Source organism: Vombatus ursinus, unplaced genomic scaffold (assembly GCF_900497805.2).
Source record: "Vombatus ursinus unplaced genomic scaffold, bare-nosed wombat genome assembly UNPS02014799.1, whole genome shotgun sequence".
Classification (NCBI taxonomy): Eukaryota; Metazoa; Chordata; class Mammalia; order Diprotodontia; family Vombatidae; genus Vombatus; species Vombatus ursinus.
The window spans coordinates 50,991,525-51,009,459 of NW_020954577.1; positions in this window are offsets into that span (position 1 = coordinate 50,991,525).

Sequence of the window (17,935 nt, forward strand, 5' to 3'; positions counted from 1 at the left end):
AGACTAGCTCTCCCCCAGGTCTTCACCAGCTCCATATACTAGAAGGCACATGATTCTTGCATGCTATCTAGCCTCCAGGTAGAACAGAGCCTCATTCCAGAGTCCAAACTGAAAGCCTGGCTCAGCCATCAGTTAGCTACTTGACCCTGGGCAAGTCACCTCTCTCTGAGCTTCAGGTAGATGGCATCTAAGGTCTCGTTCAGCTTTGGATTTAGGATTCCAGTTCTGAGGACAAAATTCAGGAAATAGTATTTCCGTTTCCTTGGAGTGTGACAGTGACATGGTTGCTGTGTGTTTGCACTCATTGACTGGTGTGATTCCTGGTGCACTGAGGTTTTTGGCTCTCGGACAGCACATATTGGATGGTACTGCTACACTTGAATTGTTCAAATGTAAAGCCCGCTCCAAGTCATCGGGCATGTCACAGTGGTCTGGAAGCTGTGACTTTGATCTCAGAAGAGAAGCTCTGAACCTTGGGATGAGGAAGATCTGTGAATGGACAGATTGTTTAAAACCAGACTAGTTCCACAAACTGCACATGGTCACTGTCCTCAATATGTCCAATGGGACGTCTAGAGAGGTGCCTTAGGAATGCCAGTGGCTCCAAAATCACTGGATGTGTCATGGCACTCAGATTCTAATACCTCAACAGAGATCAAAACATTCCTGGTGGGATGGAAGATTGGCTTTGTAGCACAGAAGATTGGGGTTCAAATCTACCTCAGCTACTTATAAGCTGTATGACCCCAGACATGTCACTTAATATCTCTGCACCTCGGTTTCCTGATCTGTAAGATAGGAATAAAAATTGTAACTATGTCATAGAGCTGATGTCAAACTCAAATGAAACAAAGCATGTAAATAATTTTGCAAACCTTGCATGTTATATGAATATCAGACATTATTATTTAAAAGTCTACCCAGGGTGAGCAATTATAGCATAAAGGGGAAGGATTTGCTTCCCCCCACCCCAGTTGGTGTAATTACAGAAAATTAGGGGTAGATAGCAGAGGTATTAGGTAGGCAGGCAGGCAGGCAGGCAGTATTTAAGTGCTTACTATGTGCCAGGTGGGCAGCTAGGTGGCACCATAGTGAACAGAGCATTGGTCCTGGAGTCACGACTACTCCTATTTGTGAGTTCAAATCCGGCCTCAGACACTTACTAGCTGTGTGATCCTGGACAAGTCCCTTAACCCTGTTTGCCTCAGTTTTCTCATATGTAAAATGAACTGCAGAAGGCAATGGCAAGCCACTCCAGTGTCTTTGCCAAGAAAACCCAAAATGGGGTCATGAAGGATCAGACAGGACTGAACAAAAATCTGCCAGGCACTGTGCTAAGTGCTGGAGATATAAATATGAGCAAAAAGGAAGATAATTCCTTCCCTCAAGGAGCTTACATTCTAATGGGAGAAGACAACACTCAATAGGGAACAAAAGAGGGGGAGGGTTAAAGTATCCAGGCGGGAGCCATAGTGTTGAGTCCAGGGGAATGAAGATTGGCTCACCTGGGCCTCTCCCCAAAATAGAGGCACCAGGAGGAACTCACTGATGGGAAAAGGAGATGATGTCACTGAGGGATATTTCAGGATGAGGAGACGTAGGTATCAAGGTTGGCTCCAGGGTGAGATTGCTGGTAAGGCATGGTGCTAAAGTCCAGAATATCAGAAGCAAATACCTGTCAATGTCCTATCATCCCTTTGCAGAGTAGGAAAAGTGCTCTGATTGAGTTGCCAGCTCCCTTTCAATTCACATGTATGTATTATAACTTGTTCATCCATTCCCTAATTTGTGATGCCTATCCATTGTTAATATTTTCTTTGAGCAAAGAAAAGGGTATTGGACAGGATGAGTCCTTTTAGAATATAAACTCATTTGTAAAATCCTACAGATTTTATCATCATAAAAGATCCTCATAAAAGAGAAAAGAAGTGGAAGGCAAAAACCAATTCAAAGAAAACTTGGTCAGGGGATTTAGGCAGGCAAAGTTATTCCAAGGACATCTAAGGAAAGAAATGGAAGGAGGACAACAAATAGAAGAAAAATGGAAAAAATCTGCAAAGACCATCAAGAACAGTGGAGCCCCCACACTTGGATTCAGATGTCACCTTCCTTTCCATAGGAGGTAGAAATTGCATTAAAGAGATCCCAAATGGGGAAAACAGCTGAATGAGGCCAAATGTACGTGGACCAGGTCTGTGCTAGTGATGACAGCATTGTGAGGACATTGAGAGAGTAATCTATAAGGTAGCTGAAGGAGGGGAGGGCACCCAAGGCATGGGGGAAAGAGTTCTGGACATTATTAAAACAGAAAAAGGCAGTTGAGAGAATGTCAACAATTACTGACCTCTAGGCCTATTTTCTCCTCTCTCTCTTTTATTTTATTTTATTTTTTTTTTTGTAGAGTCATTTACATGTTCATGATGGGCCTTTCTGGTCAGCGGACAAAGGGAACAAAAAAGCTTCCGAAGGTGATGTGCCATAGACTACACGATTGACTGATAGGTGTGGGGAATATGAAATCCTACCATGTTTATTGTTTGTTAATTAAAAAAAACTCAAAAACTTAAACATTTTATTCAGTAGTGTAAAATGCTTTCTGAAAGACTCTGTCACGATAAGGTATATCTCATGAGTACATCAGAATTATCCAAAACACTTTTAAATATATAACCATGGAGATAAAGTTACATAAGCTGTGATTATTGAGAAAAGGTGAGTCATAAAACATACAGACACATGTTCGTCAAAGGAATTCACCACTGGAATGGAGGAGATTCAATGCAGGGTCAGTCTGTCAGTTAGGCAACAAGCATTTCTTAAATGCTAAGGATGGGGATAAACAGAAATAGTCCCTGCCTTCTAGGAGTTTATATTCTAATGGGGAGATCCAAAGGAGAACTCCAGAAGCTACTGTTTGTGGATGACACGGCATTGATTTCATCTGTCACTTACCCCTGTGGGACCTTGACTGAGGTTCTTAACCTCTGGGTCTCCGTTTCATTAGCTATAAAATGAGGGACCCAGACTGGATGACCTTTGTTGTCTCTTCTAGTTTTAAACCTGTGATTTAAAGGTGCCTTCTTGATTCAAGTTCTATAAGTTGTTGCTCAGTCATTTCATGACAAGGGACCAGTCACTGGGGGCTGCACCCAGTCAGCAAAGGGCTTAGGGTAAGACTGCTAGGATGCTAAGTCAGAAGATGTGACATCAAGCTGATCCTTCCCTTCTCCTGCCCAGTCCTTTCCTCTGCCTTCAGAAACCAAAGCATTTTCTTTTTAAAAACATCAGGTGATTTGGAGCCAGGCAGTGGCACCAATGCTAGATGTGGAGGCAAGAGACCAGGGTTGAAGTGATGGCTCCAGTGATAGCCCAGGAGACCTTGGATAGATCCCCTCCACCTTCCTAGTCTTCAGTTTCCTTACTCTGTAAAATGAAGGTCATATTGACATGAGTCTTTCAGTTCCAAGGTTATGATCTGATCATCTGTCCTTCCCTGGGGATGAAAGCATTCCTGTTAGAAAATGAAGATTCTTAGGAAAACAATCACCACCTCATTTTTCTTCTCTTTTGTAAATTCAAATTTCTTTTGGAACCCAGTTTTCTGTAAAAAAAAAAAGTACACGTGTATTAGGAAGACTGCCACTCCCTTGCTTGTGGGGAGACTGAAACTGGGAGAGATGAACTGGCTTTATCCCAGTAATTGGAGGTAGGAAGAAAAGCCAGCTTCCCTGATTCATTCTCCAGTGCTTTTCCCCCAAACAATATTTTCTTAGATCATTGATTCCCTTATCCCTGGGATTCATCAAATCTTGCTTTTTTTAAAAAAAAAATTATAATCGGTTCCAAATTCTCTCCTTCTGTCCAATTTCATGGGGTTTCCTTAGCAAAGATACTGCTTGGAGCAGTTTCCCATTTTCTTCTCTAGCTCATTTTACAGATGAGGAAACTGAGGTAAACAGGGTGAAGTGACTTGCTCAGTGTCACTTAACTAGTAAGTATTTGAGACCAGATTTGAACTTGTGAAGATGAGTCTTCCTGAATCCAGGCTGAATGCTCTATCTATGGGAAATGTGGTCAAACTCCTTTTACTTCTTTCCTTAAAATATGTTCTCTTTAATAGTATATGATGTTAAATGTGTGTATGTATATATGTACATGCACCTCTGACTCTTTTACTGATTCCGTTGTGCCCACCACACAGAGTTTCTTAAGCAGTGTAGGAATTCTTTTGATGCACCATAACTGGCCATGGGCCCTGCCCTTACCAGCTGAGCAGAAGGGATCTGCCTTAGCCATTGACCTAATGCAGCCAGCACTTTGAGTTAATGGTGGAGCCCAATAGGCCTTGATGAGGTGCAGCAATCACCACTGACTTTGGGGGCTTCTCTACCCTGAGGGGAGCCCCTGTGTCTTTGGATGAAGACACCCTCTGAGGAAATGTTTGTGAAACGAAGTCTTTGGAAGGAAGGAGGTGGGGGTGGGGAGAGGGGAGCTCTGTGAAAGCCCAGTTGTCACAGGTGGTATGAATTTTCATGGTTAGCTGATAGCAGCCTCCTTGCCTGGGGTAAAGACATCCACTCTTGCATCAAGGAAAGTGATTGGCCCCTCCACCTCAGGCCAGATGTCCAGCTCATTGAGGAGCCCGGATTATTTTCAGGTGACCATGCCTTTGGCTCAGGTAGTCAGAAACCAGGGATGTGTTACGTGCCTTTGGATACAGTTTTGGACATTTGATAGAGTTATGGGAAACCTCTTTTTCTGCTGCTGCTCCAAGACTGCCATCATGAGAAAGATGTATTCGGGATGTGTAATTTTAATTTATGGTTGTGTAAACAAATGGGACCTAAAGTACAAAGCCTATGGTGGGGGCAAAGGGGCCCTATGAGAACCGTGGCTAATACCTTTGACACAAGCCTACTGCATGCCCCATGGGTCTCTGGGAATGAGGGCTTTATAGATTTAACCGGAAGTAACTTTTTTTTTCAATATGATGATTTTTTACAATTCTTGGAATTTATTTGGATAAGGACAGTAGATGAGGGCATTTGTGGAATTTTTTTTAAAGGGAAGTGAAATCATCTCTAAAAATGAGGCATCAGAATAAGACACATATCTAGATATATGTGGTTTATTTATTCATTATTTACAAGTTTAAAAAATTATTTATTCCTTATTTACAAGTATTTATTAAGCACCTGATGTCTTTCACAACTAATTAGTAGCAGGACTGAGGGTTGAACCCAGGTCCCCTGATTTCCATTCTCTTGCCCCTCAGCCTCAAAGATTATGGAGGTAGCAATATAAGCTACCAAATCTAGGATACCCCATGATATTTGCATATCAGACTCAAAAAGCCCAAAATTCCAAACAAGTTTTAATATTTTGGGGGGTGGCAGTTTCAGTGTCCATGTACAGGGCTGACTGACCTAAATAATTATCATATTTTAAAGCCATAATGGTGCTTGTAGGAGATGAGAAGGGGGAGATGCCTCCCTCTAGAATCTTGCATTCCCACAGGGCTCCCAGGAGCAGGGAGCAGAGTGGTGAGAACCTCGGATTTTTGTTTCTCTTCCCAGGGATTGGTCACTGGAATGTCAGGGAGGTTTCCCCTCTGGCATCCACAAGTTTGCTTCTCCTGAGAAGACGGTCCAAACCATGGAGTGGGGCCGTTAATCTGGAGGACTATATAGGAATAGGGAAGGTAGGACTGACCAGAGTGGGAAAATTATATTGACTCTTTGTGGTAAAGCAGTGGTGTTTTCTGCATTCTGTCAGTAAGATGAAATAAAAATGGACCTATATTATTACTTTGAGTCTGCTTGGGCCCTTAAGCCCACAGCTGTGGAGACCTGGAGCTTCCCAGATGAAATTCTAAGCCCAAGACCAGGATGTGAGGAAGAGCTCTTCAGTCCTTCCCCTGAGATGGAGATCAGAGTTGGGCATGCCAAGCCATGGCTTATGGTGGCAGGGCCACAAAATAGGGAGTGGACTTCTTGGCGAAAGGCTTGAGGGAAAGCTGCAGCTGTCCCACTAAGCCAATGGCATCTGTGAACATTATTCAACATGATCTTCTCTGTAGTTTTTCCCTATGGGGTAAGAGCTTTCCAATAAACTCTGAAGAAAGTCCCTTGCAGAAGGGACCAGGAGATGGAAGAATGTCACGGCAGATAGTGTGCTGGACATGAAGTCAGGAAGATTTGAGTTAGAACCTGCCTCTGACTCTTACAAGCTGTATGACTGAGCTCAAGTCACATCACTTTTCTGGGCCTCAGTTTCCTTTTCTGTAAAATGGGGAAGGTTGGATTAAGGTCACTTCCAGTTTTAAATCTATGATACTATGAATCACAGAACTTTAGAATCCCAAGGGACCTCCAAGTCATCTGGTCCAATCCAGATCTGAATGAGGGTTGGTCAAATCTTGCTGGTAGCTTAGGTACCCTTAAGTGGTATGAGATCAGTTTTCTCTGGAGTGACAACCCCTTTCCACCCAGAGTGTGTGGTATTTATTGGTTGAGGCCCCTCAGTCCTAAACCTGCTAATTTGGGAAAATCCATCTCCCAAATCGACGTTTCCAGAGAAGGTGTGGTTTTCTATTTTGGCAGAATTCACATTTGTTTTGGACCGGCTCTTGCCAGTGTTTATTATCAGCTCCAGAATCCCCCAGGCATCCCAGGCTGCCCTGACTTCCAAAGGGCTCTCGTTCCCAGAGTTTCATATAAGTCCTCTGAAACTTGGAATCATTTCCCCATGGAAGTAAAACTAGAAATGGCAGTCAGGATCCCAGGCCTGCCAACCAAAAGCTACTCAACCCCAAATGTGGCGGAAATGCAACATACTTACATGAGGGGAAAATAGTAGAAAACCATTCAACTGCAAATCTGGCAATTAAACAAAACAGGAAAACAATAAAACAAGAACTCATTTTTTATTGATTGTGAATGCTGGTGCTTGAGTCGAACCAGATCTATATTTAGGGCCCTTTTCAGTCTGGCTCCAATCCACATTTCCAGTCTTTCACATTTCTCTCATCAAACTCTCTACATACCAGTCCATGTCTGGGAGATGCTTCCTTGTTTCTCTCTTTCAGAGATCTTCTTGTCTCTCAATCTGCTCTGTGCAGGTTTCCCCCTTCTTTGAGAAGTCTTCCATGAGCTCCCTAATGGGGTCACCTCCCCCGTAAAAGATTTCTTGAGGTCTTTGGATCTTTCCTTGCTACCCTCAATTAAAGAATCAACAAACATTTATGAGGCACTTTGTGTTTCATACTCTTGTTTGCATTAGACCTAGCTATAAATGTATCACATCTCCTGTAGTAGACTGTAGTTTCCATTAGGAGGAAGGGAGAGAAGAGAAGGAAATAAACATTTATTAAGTGCCTACTGTGGGCCAGGCACTAGGAGTCAGACTTGTTCTGCTTGGCCCCTTATCTGATGACTGGGTCTATATGAACCAGGGTGGGCAGATTGAATTTCTGCTAATTCCAAATTTAGCTAGACTGATCCTATTCTCCCAGGTGGATGTTTCCAATCTTCCTGCCTCCATGTCCACTACTCTACCCAGTATGGCAAGAAGAAAGATTCGAACTGCCAAGCATTGAGGATCTTTAACAGAGCTCAATTGGCCTCACAGGTGAAGGGATCTTAGAGGTCACCAGTCCAGACCCTCATTTTATAGATGAGGGTACTAAGGCCATTGTAATTCACCTGTGGTTAAGCAGGCAATGAGAAGAAGAGCTGGGATTTAAACCCTGGTTCTCTGACTCCCGATCTGGTGCCATTTCTCCTGTCCCAGACTGATTCACTCTACTCTTATAAGGGGGTACAAAGTCCTCTCCTATAAATAAGGCTATAAAACCCCTTGGTCTGACTTTCAGGTTCTCTGCTTTTCACAGCCATGTTCAATGGCCCATTTGAACTCTGTCTTCAATTTTCTTGTTGGCCCAATGGATAGACTTCTATAACCGTTGAGCCTTTGAAAGCTGGGATGGGCAAAGGAACACACACTGTGCCTACAGATGACATTAATGTTCTCCCAGTGATTTCTCTGGCCCCCGAGGCCAAATGGCCTTGGCTCTCAGGGCAATAAATCTCGCCAATAAACAAACAATAAATAAATAAACCTGAATGCCCTCTTGGAGGAAGGTGGCCAGCCAGGACCCAGCTGGGGCTGCTGGCATAGGCTTTTACAAGAGTGCTCTTAATGCCACATGCTCAGAATTACTATGAAACCCTGAGTTCCATCGAAGCTCTTTCCTTCTCCTGGGTTGGAAGGATGGCAAGTTGTATTAGAGGCTTGAATACAGAATATAGCAATTGTTGGACCGTCCAATACTCAGTATGCTATTATTATCCAGTGGTATCTGACACCATTTTTATCTCCAGGTTTCCATGTGACCTTGGGCTACCAATCATTCCATTTCTATGAGTCCTCATTTTTTCCTTGGAAAATGAAGGCATTGATTGGGCTAGATTACCTATGAGGTTCCTCCAGTATTTCTGGGTAACATCCCTCACATTTTTTCTTCCCCTCTTAACCATTCCACATTCCCACTTCAGAATCACCAAAATCTATGGCAACTGTAGAGAGACAGTGTGGCAGAGTGAATGGGGAGCTGGTTTTGATAGAGCAGGTGTGAGTTCGAGACTTGCCTCTGGCATTTACTGGTGGTTGTAACTCTTGGTGAGTCATGAAACCTCCCAATGCTCTGGGCAGTTCTCTAAGACCTTTGGGGCAGAGGAGGTGCCAACTGGCATTGATAGAGAGAATGTCCTCATGACAGAGTTCTCCCTATGCCATGAAATCATGGGTCTGGTCCTGCTCCCTTTGGCAATGGAGGCATCTGGGAGAGACGAGAACAGATGGCATCATTCAGTCTCATCATCTCGTGCCTCAGCGTCACTAGCATTCTTCCTGCTTCCAGTCTCTCCTCTTTAGTTCATAAAGCATCTTGTTGACCGATGAGCAATCTTCTTAAGATGGGATTTTCATCCTTGGGATGAAATCAGAAATAATAATGACCTCAGTTCTCTCATGTGGACTTGATGGGGAAGAGAACAAAAGTTTTTCTTGGGAACAAGCCCTTCCTTTGCTCCCATCACACCCTCTCCCCAGTGCTGCATCGCCAGTGACCTGCTGGGAAAGCTCCAGTTGACTGTCCCATGGACACCTCATGATCTTCCTCCCTCAATCCCCCGTCCCGGTTAGCTTTCTTTTTTCTCAAGGACTCCATCACCCTTTCAGACTTCCAGATCTGCAGCTTTGGCATCATCCTCAACTTTTCATAATCCCTCACTGCTATTTCTAAGGGACTGCTAAGTCCATTTTCTCAAAATCACTCACATTGGTCCTCTTCTCCCTATTTACATCGCCATTCGGTTAAAGGCCTCAGTGAATAAGCTTCTATTAAACACTGTGGGCCCAGACACTGTGCTAAGGGCTGAGGCCAAAAAGAAAGGTAAAAATAGTCTGTGCCCTTGAGAGGCTTTATTCCAATGGGAGGGCACAGTGTTCAGACAAACAGCCATCCGCTAGATACAGAGAGAATAGACAGAGGATGATCTAAGATGGAAGAGGTTTGGTGGTGGTGGTGGGGACTGGGGAGTGGGGTGTATTCCTTTTCTTCTTCCTCTTCCCCAACCTCCAGACCCCTGTCCCCCCAAGTAGAATGTCATTTCCTTGAGGGCAGGAAACATTCAACTCTTGTCTCAAAATTCCCAGTGCCTAGCAGAGTGTCTGGCACCTGGCAGGCACCTCTTAAGCGCGTGGAAGTGAGTCTCTTCATTGGGGTGGGAGGGTCTCTGTAGCAGCCGCCTGGGCAGCCTTTTCAGAAGCTAACACTTCCTAGGCCAAACCTGCCTTGGTTAGCTGCTGTGCTTCAGGGAAACAAAATGGTTCATCTGTGAGACGTGCGATGCCCAGAGATCACTTGTGAGCTCCTGTGATTGCAGCATCCTTGACTTAGACCGTTGTATCAAAGAGCCACCAGGAATCCCTTCATGCTGTTTGTTGTGGGTGATTGTGGGTGTTGTGGGAGGCGACTTTGGGTTCATCTCCTCTAGGGGGCGCCATTAGCCCAGAGAGACTTCGAGTCCAGGAATGGAATGGAATATGTCAGCACCAGGTTGGCCTCAGGATGTAGGATTTAGAGTTCATGGCAGCTCTCAAAGACCAATCATTCATTCAATCCTTTCATTCCACAAGCATGTTAAAGTACCTACTATATGGTGGTGATGAAAAGGTAAAAATGAAATAACCTCCATCTTCACGGAGCTTCATTCTTGTTGTAATGGATAGAGCCATGGACTTGGGGTTGGAAAGAGCTGGGTTCCAATCCTGCCTCGGACACTTACTCGCTGCGTGGTCCTGGGCAAGTCACAACCTTCCTGTGTCTCGGTTTGTTCGTGAATAAAATGAGAGGTTGGATTCAGTGGTCTCTGAGGGTCCTTCCAGCTCTAAATTCATGAGCCTGTTGTGTGCAGATAAGTCATTACTAAATCTATACAGAGGAAATACAAAACAATTTTGAGGGCAGTGAGAGGTTAGGTACCTTCTCCATGGGGACACAGAAGTCCTCCTGACTCCAAAGCCTGGCCCCCTCCTCATCGAGGTCTCATTATCAAGTGTTAGAGGGATGGCAGTCTGCTTTGAAGGAGGGAACCCTACACTTGGAAGCATCCAGCCTTGATGGTGAAGAGGAAAGAGGGTCAGAGGTCCTTGGTCATGGGAGTTTTCTGGCCATCTCTCCTCCTACTTTCCCTCCCTCCTTCCCCTCCCCACCTGTGCCCTCTTTTCAGTCCATCATCAAGGGTTCACTGAGGGCCCATGGCAGTTGTTGGTAAGACTGCCAATTTCCCCACTCCTTCTTCCCCTTTGAGATCAGGGTCATGGAGGACTTGGCGGGCGAGCGTCCAGGAAACCAGGGCCAGGAGGTTTTTTGGGGATCTGTCATTCCTTGCCCAGGTCACCTTCCTGTTGTGTTAAGCTGATATGGTGAGGGGCCGCTCAGGGGATAGTTCGCTCATGGATGTCTCACTCCTGGCTTGGCTACATTCTCTCTTAGAAGCAGGGGGCAGAGGGGATGACCTTTGGGCATTTTTTTCCCAGCCCTGTGATTCTGCAATTCCACAAGATTTCATCCTGTGATAGGGTCTGGCTGAAGTGCCAAGTAACCTGACTCACTGAGACCAGGCCCAGGAGAGAAGTGACTATCTTGTTTTTCCCAGACAGAAGTCAGGAGGCTGGTTCAAAGCTATTCCCCACAGCTGCCAGGGACTCCTTTCCTGGGGAGTGGGGAGGAGGATGCGCCCACCTTCTCAGGTGTCACCAGCATCTGCAGACATCTCATCACCTCTTTTCATTCTCACCTCTCGAATTTCAGAGGGGAGTTAACTGAACCTGTTACATCTTCTGTCCTGGCCTGTTTTAGACCCTGGTCCCCTGACCTAACAAATCACCCAATCCACTTTAGGTATTGTCACCTAGTGGGACGTGATGGGCTCTAGAGGTTCCTGCAGGGTTGGTGACCGTCCTGGGAAAGTTTTGTGCCCCCAACCCTCAGCCTCCCTGTGTATGGTCTTTGGGATTCATCCCATTGCAGGGCTAACATTCACTTAAGACATCTGTGTTTGGAGCCTAGGATGCTGGCTCTGTGTGAATCAGGACATTCTCTTAACACCTGGATCACTAGATTGTATTTTCAGCATACCAGGCTGAATGACCTCTCAGGGTCTTCCCACTGGAAGACGTCTTGAGGTTGTACGTTAATCAACCCTCCCGCAAGTCTGATTCTGATGACTCATCACATGCCAGAGAGAACTCAGGGTTCTTGAGGGCTGTAATCACAGAGCATGAAACTCCAGCAGGTTCTTCCAGGACAGAAAGTCTTTGAGTAGAGGAATGTAAAGGAAAACAACACAGAGAGATGTTAGAGTTCTCATCAGCACAGTGCCAATGCTGTCTTCACAGGCCTGGAGAGAAACGTGCCTTCCTCCCAGCAGAGAGGTGGTGGACCATAGGTACAGAATGGGGCATACTTTGTCAGACATGGCCAACATTTTGATTTATTTTGCCTAATTGTATTTTTGTTGTAAGAGAGGGTTTGATGGGAGAAGGCTACAGTCTCATCATCATAAGAAAATAACTGATTTTTTAAAAGGGCATAATAAAATATTTATTTATTTAAAGAAAGGCTTTGGGGACAGGCGCAGTGATGGACTGTTGTCTGTTGTATATACTAAGACTGGAGTTTTTAAACTGGGGTCCATGAACTTGTTTAAAAAATGTTGATAATTGTATTTTAATATCATTGGTTTCTTTTTCAATCCTGTGTATTTTATTTTATGCATTTAAAAACCTTCTTCTGAGAAGTGGCCCCATAGGCTTCACCAGACTGCCAAAGGGGTCCAAGTCCAATTCAACCCAAGAAATATTTATTAAGATAGTACTATGTGATGGGCACTTTGCTAATCACTGGGTTTATAATTAATAAAAAGAAAGACGATACCCGCTGTCAAGGAGTTTACAGCCTAATGAGGGGACACAAACCACAAAGGGAGGCAGGAAAGGCGGGGACCAGGGAGTACCTGGTCTGGGGGGCGTCTTGTTCACTGGAATGGAAACCTGGCAGAGGAACAGATGCAGGGCGAAGCCAGCGCCAAAGTCCAGGGTCTGCCCTCTATAAAGGATGGTATTGTTAGAGGTGGCGTTTGGTCCTCCAGCCCGCCAATCAGAGAGGAGAGGAGGCAGAAGAAGGCGGAATCGGTTGAGGCTTGATTTAAACAGCCTGGTGATGAGATTAGAGGTGATGAGTTTAACCTGCACAGGGCATCATGTTCAGAGCTGTGGAATCAGGCAGATGATTAGCTGGGCAAACGCCCCTGGAGGTACCACATCATCGTCCCCAGGGGGAGAAAATCTTGGTCTTCTAGAAAGGGGAGCAGTTTTTCACATTCACAAAACGCAGATGATGCTGTGGGCCACGGGGAGAAGGAAGGGTGGGCCCTTGGGTTAGGAGAGCCCCAGCGATAGGGTCCCAGGGCTTTGTGCGAGCCAGGATGGAGTAGTGGTGAGCATGAAGATTGCAGTCGGGAGAGCCCTGGGCTCCAGTCCTGACTCTACCACTCATTGGCCTTATGATGATTCTTTCTCTTTCTCAGCTTCACCTGTGGGATTGTTTCACCTGCACTCGAAGAAGAAATGGTGAGACAGGTGGGTGGAGAACCAGGATAGAGCCATGTTGCGGCGTTCAAAGGAAGAGAGTATTCAGAAAGAGGTGACGTGAACAGCGACTGAAGCTACAGAGGGCTAGGAAGATGAGGGCAACAGATCACATACAGTGATGTGTGACTACTCACCTGCCTCTGCTCCTGACCATCGGCCCCTTCTCCCTTCCACCAGAATTTAAGATTCAGCCCCTGGGATGCCAGATTCGAAACAGGTGAGTTTTCACCTTATCTGCCTAGAACCAGGCTTCTGTGTGCTACTTCCTGGCCAGCTCCACAACCGCTGGCTCCTCCCCCCCTCCCCTACTCCAGCTCCCTCTTATACCTAGTCTTGCCTCATTAGAATGTAAACATCTTGAGAGCAGAAATTGTTTTGCTTGTCTGTATCCTCAGTGCCTGGCACATAGTAAGTGCTTAATAAATGCTCTCATCATCATCATCACCAATCATCATCATCACCATCATCACAACAATAACAACAATAATAATACCTGGGTCATGGAGTCATTGTGGTAATAGGGATAAATCTCCTATGTAAAGGTCCCATGCTCTTATTACTACAACTAAGTGAACCTCGGAAAATCGTTAAGGAGCACATAACAAAATAAGAAACTAGGTGCAAGGGGAGAGACTTCCTTTTGGGACCCAGAGATCCCCAAATACGATGATGCCCCCAAATGGCCTTGGGTCGGGAGCTGTTTCAAAGGGCTGCCTAGAATTTTTTCCATACTGTGACCCAACCCCTATTAATAATACAGTTACCCAATGCTCAGAAATCCTGCCTGGATGGGAGAGCCAAAGGGATGAACAAGTTGGCAGGTCAGAGATGTGTTCAAGCGGGGCCATGGCAGCAGCATGCAGAGTGGTCATTTTCCACTGCCTCTGAAATGGGTGACCTGCCAAAAGGGAGGCATGTCACGTGTTTTCCTGAGGACGCTTGCCCCCCGGCCTGGGTTACCCTGCTTCCTGAGCCTGAATGTTGAAGGTAGGTGGCCAAGCTGTGTCCTGAGGTGGTCTTTGTGTCTACATAGTTTAAATTAAATTCAACTTACATTTATTAAGTACTTTCTATATTCAAGTTTCTGAGTTAGGCACTGGAGATGTAAATTTTTAAAATGACACCATGTCTGCTCTTGAGGAAATAACATTTTTACTAGGTAGAGAGATAAGAGATGCATAGAAATAAGAAGAAAACAGAGTTGGAAATGATAGGGGTAAGGGAGAGCTCCAGACAATGTGCTCTTGGTCGACTAGAAAAGGGAAAGAATACCTTCAAGTCATGGGGTTGTGGGAAAGCTGGCTGGGGGAGGTGAGAGCTGACCCAAGTCTGAGGATGATGGGATCCTGAGGGTCAGGTAGAGGGGCATTACAAAAATGGGGACTAGCCTGTGCAAATCCAGAGAGGTGGGAGGCAGCATGTTGAGTCTCAGAGTAATTGGTAATCCTCTTTGGATGGAACGTATGAAGGAAGTGCTGAAGGCTGGGAATGCAGGGTGTGGCCGGATGGTAGAGGGCCTGACATGCCAGGTTAAAAAGTTTGCGTTTTATCTTATTGAAGTTTTGTGGGCTTGAGGACAATGGTTCCAACCTGTGTGTTAGGAAACTTACTTAGCAGTGCTGTGAAGGAGTGGTTATAAAGGGGAGAGACAATTGGGACCCCGTGGCCATATCCAGGTGAGAGGAGTGAGCTTTAGGGCAAGGGTGGTGACTGGTTGTCAAACCTGGTAGACCAGGAGGATGGTGACCCCATCAATTCAAGTAGAGAGAGTTGGAAGAGGAGGAGGCTGGGGGATAAGGGGAAGATGATGAATTGTCTTTTGGCCATGTTGAGCTTGAGAAGCTGATGGGACATTCAAGAGGAAAGGTCAAAGGAACAGTTGGCAATGAGGGATTGGGGCTCAGGAGAGAGATTGTGCCTGGATATTTCAGTCTGGGAGTTCAGTGGGTAGAGGTGTTAATTGGACCTATGGGAACAGATGAGGTCACTAAGAGGTAGCTATTGATAACTAGGACAACCCAGGACAGAACCTGGGGAGAGGGGGCACCTATGTTTAGGAAAAAGAGATGAATAAAAAATCAGCAATAGAGACTGAGAAGTCAGACAGGTAGGAGACGAACCAGGAGAGAACAGGATCATGAAGGTCAAAGAGGACAGAGTGTCCCAAAAGAGGAGGTGGTCAACAGTGACAGGAGCCATAAAGAGGTCAAGGAGGATGAGGGTCATTTATTGAACTCTATGCCGAGACCCATGGGGTGGTCTGGTCCTTGGAATGATGGTGCCTTCAGAGACTTCCTTTTCTGCTCTTCCTCTTCCTTTGTAAGCTTTTAGAACACCCCTCCCTGTATCACATGCCTTACATACTTGGGTGGCATTGCTACAATGATGGGCCTTCTAGACCAATACATATCAAGTCTTAGCGGGAAGACACATATGTGATTCATTTTCCCCTGCCTGAAATCCAATGATTTACCTAAGGCCCCAGGAATTTTGTGAGGCAATATTTCCAAATGCCACAGGTGTTGTGGTGATTATCAGTTGGCAGACTTACCTCATCCTACTCTAATTGGTCCTGGGCTCCAGTCTCCAAAGGGTGGCTTGCAATGTGAGGAATTTGGATATGTGTGTGTGCATGTATGTGTGTATCACACACACATATGTGGGAGGGGGGCCTCGAGGAAGGAACAGAAAGCTCTCAACCCTTCTACCAGTAAACACATGATATGGTTCCCTCAGAAGCCACCATGAACTCTCCTCTCCCCCATTCCCCAAAGGGCCCAGGACAGAGAGTCCTGGAGTTGGTTCTGTCTAATGAGTCATGGCATAGCTCAAAGGCTCACAATTCTGCCAAATTTTATGCTTTATAATTTCCATTTTTCCCATCAGAGAGGTAGCATGGTGGGGCAGATAGAACACTGGACTGGGAGTCTGGAAGACTTGGGTTCAAATCCCACCTTACTCACTACCTGTGTGACCTCAAGAAACTTGCTAAGCTTCCTCATCTGTTACATGGGGATAATGAGGGGGTTCTGAGTATTAAGAGAGATCATGCTCATGGAACACTTTGCAAATCTCAAAGCTCTTTGTGAATATCAGCCATTCATCAAAAATGTTAGAACATTGTCCACATTGGCCTCAGCTTGGTGACTTTCCCTGAAGGAGGCCTCACAGGTACAACCCCAGGAGGGTCCCAAACGGGCCCATGTTCCCTATGGGCTTTGGGGAGGCACCCCTCTTCCACAGAGGCAGAACAGCTACCCAGAAGCCCCTCTCACCCTGCCCCTCTAAGGTGAGACTGGGGTCGTGCCTGAGGATTCAACAGCACCATTCCTCCGTAGTGAGTTATGTAACTGTAAAAGTTATTTGTGCATTTTTTAGTAGATAACCTGATCCCTAACAGTGTTGTACTTCACAGGCCAAATTTCTATGCTCTGTAATTGAGAGGGAGGGTGAGCTGGGAAAGATGACAGACTTTTTGTAAAGAGGGGGCACACTGTCATTATAAGGATAGCATTCCTAGTCAATGGAGAGATGTGCCAGAAACATGAGTGAGAGGTTACTTGGGACCCAGAGAGCCTTGTACCTCGTTTCAGAAGGTCCCTAGTTTCCCTCAAGACTCAGATTAAGGCCCCCTTCTTATAAAAAGCTATCCTTCCCTCTCTCCCTCCCCAAAATTACATTGTATTTACTTTGGATATATTCTGTGTCAATTTCCACCTGCACATTTCCTCTCAATAGAACATGAACTCCTTGAGGGCAGGAGCTGTTCCATGACTGTCTTTGTGATCCAATGCCTAGCACAATGTTTAGCACATAGCAGATACTTAATACTTATGGCAAACAGCTTTGAAAAAATTAGGAACTTTGATCAGTGTAATCACCAGCTATGATTCCTACAATTCCAAAGGGCTAATGATGCAACATGTTACCTACCTCCCAAGAGAGCAGGGAAAGATTCAGAATGCAGAATGAGAAAGTTCTTTTGACGTGGCCAATGTGGAAATTTGCTTTCATGAACTATATATGTCTGGGTTGGTTTTTTGTTTTTTTTTTTTTGCTCCCAATTGGATGTTGGAATGGAAGATAACAAGGTGGATTTTTTGCTGTTTGAAACAAATAAAATATAATTTAAAAAATGCTTGTGGAATGAATGGATGAGTGGATGGATGGATGGATGGATGGATGGAATGCCCACATGAATACAATTGCTGGTCCTTCAAGTATTAAAACCATATCAGGATGGTTGGGCAGGGAAGGTGTGGAGGTGGGTGTTCATTAGAATTCAAGACCTTGAAGAATAGGTTTTCAGAGGGTATTTGGGCTATTACTTTACCAGTGTTTGTGAGGGAGTATGCTGGAATGCCTAGTGTGCTGGGAATAGTCAGAAAGACCTGGCTCTCACTTCACCTCCACACCCCTTGGACAGTCTGTTAGCTACAAAGACAGAATGTAAATCGTCGTTGGTGAAGGGAGTTCTCCCACCAGGAAATCCCCCCAAGGATGAAATCACTGCTCTGTTTCTGTCTGGTATTCACACCAGACACAGGCATGTATGTGCTAAATGCTAAATTGGGAGTTTAAAGGATCAGAATTTGAACCCACAAAATGTAAGCTCTTTGAGGACAGGGATTGTTTTGTCTTGGTCTCTTCGTCCCTACTGCCTAGCATTAATCCCCTCACTGGGACTTTTTTCTTTTTAATTCTGGACCTGTGGTTT